The 4318-nt window shown below is 46.5% G+C and overlaps 1 pseudogene across 1 annotated transcript; it reads left to right on the top strand.

Annotated features, from left to right (window-relative positions):
- Positions 1-1645: 1645 nt before the first annotated feature.
- On the top strand, positions 1646-3167 carry LOC311585062 (lys-63-specific deubiquitinase BRCC36-like; annotated as a pseudogene). The gene is made up of 2 exons: positions 1646-2318; positions 2691-3167. The product of its transcript is annotated as a lys-63-specific deubiquitinase BRCC36-like (transcript).
- The last annotated feature ends 1151 nt before the right edge of the window (positions 3168-4318 follow it).

Raw genomic sequence — 4318 nt, 5'->3', positions numbered from 1 at the left:
CTGGAACTATGGGTGCCTCTGAGCTGCCCAGCGTGGAACTGAACTCAGCTCTGGAAGAACAGCCACTTCTCTGAACTGCTGAGGCATCTCTCCATGCCTGGTCATCTTGTAGCTTTTAACCAGATGCTGGATATTGCTTACTGACCGTTAGAGCGAGCCCCCGGATGATGCTGTCTTCTACCAGAGCAGGTTCACTATATTTCCCTTGCTACGCAGCTGAATTGGTGATCGATCACTTTTGGTCACTGAGAAAAAACAAGGCCGTAGTCCGGGTTAACCTCTTCGCTTAGTTCATTTTGTTTTCAGGTCACCGCTCTTCCGAAGACAGGGATTTCCGCTGCGGACGGCTGTGTGTTGGGAGCCCTTCTCTTATTTCGTCTTTCCTTCCCAGGAGGCTGGCACTAGCTCTGCTCCGATCCTCATCTCGGGGTTGTCCGCTTTCTTCTTGTGCAGCTGTCTCGTCTGTGAACGGGGAGGTCCTTCTGTGATGTCTCTCCGGCCATTGCTTGCTTGCTCCGCGGGAACCAGCTCTCTCCTCAGGCAAAAGCTGGCTCTTCAGCCCTTTGCTCCTGCTCAGGATTAACCCCTCCCACGCCCACCTCCCCGCAGGAAAGTGGGTGCAGATGGACAGACCCTTGCTTTATGTTTCTCTCCTTGGAATTTTACTGCCTTTCCTCTTGTCGCTTCTTCAGCGACTGTGTGACGTCTTCCTGTGGACATGTTTATATTTTACCTAGCGTTTCTAGGTGTTCCTGAAAGAACAGGCGTCTGATAAGTAGCTCCATTCCTCATCAAAGTGACCGGCCAGTTCTAGGGGGCCCCTCTTTCTGTCTCCCAATTGCCCCCAAAACAGAGTCTCTAAATATATCTCATGATGGCCTTGAAATCCCTGTGTAATCTAGGTTGGCTTCAAACTCATGACCTTTCTTGCCTCTGCCTCCTGGTTACTAGGATTATGGGATGTCAGCATCTGCATATATATTTAACTCTGAGTGCTAATGTGCTCCGTTGTCAGAAACAGATGGTCAAAATGCACATGTCTTTACCAGCCACATATGTTTAATTCTGATAGAAATACAATTTTTAGTCATGAAGTGCTAGTCTAATTACCTTTTCAAATTATGTTTAAGATTTTCCTCAAAATAAACTCATATGTTAAGGCCATGCCTTGGTGGAGCTTTGGGTGTCTGGCTGAGGAGACTGTGTTTGAGCAAAGGGTTGGCCATGCTGCATGGGCCCAAGGAGAATGTGACTGGAGTCTACTAAGATGTCAGTGTAGGTGGTGCAAGTGGTGATGCATGCAGTGCATGTGGTGCATGCAGTGCAAGTGCTGCAAGTGGTGATGCATTCAATGCATGTGGTGCATGCAGTGCAAGTGGTGCAGGTGGTACAAGTGGTGCAGCTGGTGCATTCAGTGTGAGTAGTATAGGTGGTACAGGTGGTGCATGCAGTGCAGGTGGTATAAGCAGCACTGCTGGGTACAGGTGGTACAAATAGTGCGTGCAGTCAGTGCAGGTGGGTATAGGCAGTGCAGGTGGGGTGCATGAGGTGCAGGTGATGTATGCAATGCAAGTGGTGCATGCAGTGCAGATGGTACAGGAGTGCAAGTGGTGCAAATGGTGCAGGAATACAAGTGGTGCCCATGATGCATGAAGTGCAGGTGGTATATGCAGTGCAAGTGGTGCAGGTGGTGCATGCGGTGCAGGTGGTGCATACGGTGCAGGTGGTGCATACTGTGCAGGTGGTGCATGCAGTGCAGGTGGTGCATGTGGTACAGGTGGTACAAACAATACAGGTGGCACATGTGGCACAGGTGGTGCAGACAGGTCATCTTGAGTCTGACACTCTCCTAGATTGTCTCAGCTGTGCTCTGAACACAGAAAAGGCAGAGCTGGTGGGTCTTTGTATAGGGGAGTTGAACGATGACACAAGAAGTGACTGAGTTTACATGTACCAGCACTGGAATGCACACAGCGGAGAAAAAGGTGCATACCATCAGAAATTTTCATTTATTCTGTCATCATCTTGGGGCACTCTGACAAGAGAAAGGATTGAGCAGAAATCTTTCCAGAGTAGCTAGCTGTCTGTAGCCTCAACAGAGATGGAAAGGTTGGCAGGACTAACGGGTCGTCCCATGAGAGCTGTTGGCTGCGTCATTCCCACCCACACATAACTATTTGGTCTTGCCATGTTGATGCTCATACATAAGCTATGTACCAGATGATGGATCAAGGCTTTGTGGGACTTGTTTGTTTGTTTAATAGAGGACAAAAACACAAAGACTGGGCAGGTACTCTACGCTTACTTTCAATCCATATGTGATGGTTTGAGTAAAAATGGCCCCATAGGCCCCAAGTGGCACTATTAGGAGGTGTGTCCTTATTGGAATAGGTGTGGTCTTATTGGAGGAAGTGTGTCACGGGGTAGCGGGCAGGCTTTGAGGTTTAAGAAGCTGAAGCCAGGCCTGGTGGCTCACTGTCTCCTCCTACTGCCTGCCAGTCCAGAGGCAGAACGCTCAGCTCCTCCTCCAGCACCATGTCTGCCTGCACGCTGCCATGCTTCCCGCCATGATGATAATGGACCAAACCTCTGAACTGTAAGCCAGCCCCAGTTAAATGTTTTCCTTTAGAAGAGTTGCCATGGCCGCGGTGTCTCCTCACAGCAATAGAAGCCTACCCAAGACACCACACAAACCCAGAAGAGCTCAGAGTGTGAGAGAATTGAAGTCCCAATCTATATTGTATCTCATGTCACCGCTGGGAAAGTATGTCTCACATGCTTGAGCTTCCTCGGAGCCTGTGTCAGGACGACTAGGACAATTTTGGGTGAGTTATAGCTTTAGACACCTGAACTCGATTGAAGCCAAGATCCATAGCGGCTCCATGTTTACTAAGCATTTGTATAGCCAGATGTCAGTGGTCGGTGGGCGTCTAGTGCGGTTGTTGGAGGGCAGACTTGAGCAAACGCAGCATCATTGGCAGGAACTGCAACAAGAAAAGGAAGACCCTGTGGAAGAGCTGCCTCTCCTAGAACAGAGCAGAGCAAAGCTGTGGGCAGACGATGAAACTACCTGGCACACAATTTACCCAACTACAGCAATTTTGAAGAAGATAAATCTGGAGGGCTCAAATTTCAGAACTTCCAGACTTACTATAAAGCTACAATAATCAAGATACCACTGTATTCACAGAAGAATAGACACATAGATCGATGAAATAGAAAATAAAATCCATAAATAAACCCACAATGATCTGTCTGACTAATTTTGGCAACATGTGAAAGTGGTCCAATGAAGAAAGGACAGTCATTTCTACAAATTGAACCTCCACAGGCCAACAAAATAAGTTCTAAAACTACCTCAGAACAGGATGGATTTAAACATGAGATGGAAAACTTTTAGGAAAAAAAAATCATACAAGACGCAGGAGACAAGTTCTCAAGCTTCCACTCAAAAGCACAGTCCACAAGAAAACAAAATAGGCATGTTGAGCTTCGTCAAAATTAGCTTTTTTTTTTAAGTTGAGACAGGATTTCTGTGGGTCACCATGGCTATACCTGGATTCACTTTGTAGACCAGGCTGGCCTTGAACTCACAGAGATACACTTGCCTCTGCCTCCCCATAAAGACGTGTGCCACCACACCTGGCTTCTTTCCTGCTTTCGTTCTCACTCTATCTTTCTTTCTCTTTGGTTTTTCATGACAGGGTTTCTCTGTGTAGCCTTGGCTGTCCTAGACTCACTTTGTAGACCAGGTTGGTCTTGAACTCACAGTGATCCGCCTGCCTCTGCCTCCCGAGTGCTGGGATTAAAGATGCATGCTACCACATCCAGCAACCTTTTTTATTTTGTAAAAAAAAAAAAAAAAAAAAAAAAAAGAGGAAAGGCAAGAAGTTATTGTAACCGGAGTAGCGGCTGATCAATATGGAAGATAAACAGTCTAAGTAGAAAGTGAAAAAAAGCTGGATGTGGTAGTGCACGCCTTTAATACCAGCACTCAGGAGGCAGAGGCAGGTAGATCGCTGTGAGTTTGAGGCCAGCCTGCTCTACAAAGTGAGTCTAGGACAGCCAGGATTATCACACAGAGAAACCCCATGTCAACAAATGAAAAAAAAAAAAAATTAAAAAAAAAAAAGAAGAAGGAAAGAAAAAAAGTGAAAAAAATATTTAAGTGGCTATGAGTAAAATGAAGTGGGCATAGCAAGCTGGAAAGATGTCAAGACTTGTAGCAATTCCTCCAGTCATGAGCTCATCTCACTCACAGGCTGCTCATTTTCTTTAAACAAACAAACAAACAAACAACCTTAAATCTGCCTTTTTT

This window comes from Acomys minous (genome assembly GCF_964271855.1).
Source record: "Acomys minous genome assembly, chromosome: 15".
NCBI classification, from domain to species: domain Eukaryota; kingdom Metazoa; phylum Chordata; class Mammalia; order Rodentia; family Muridae; genus Acomys; species Acomys minous.
This window is presented reverse-complemented; position numbering and strand designations above follow the sequence as displayed.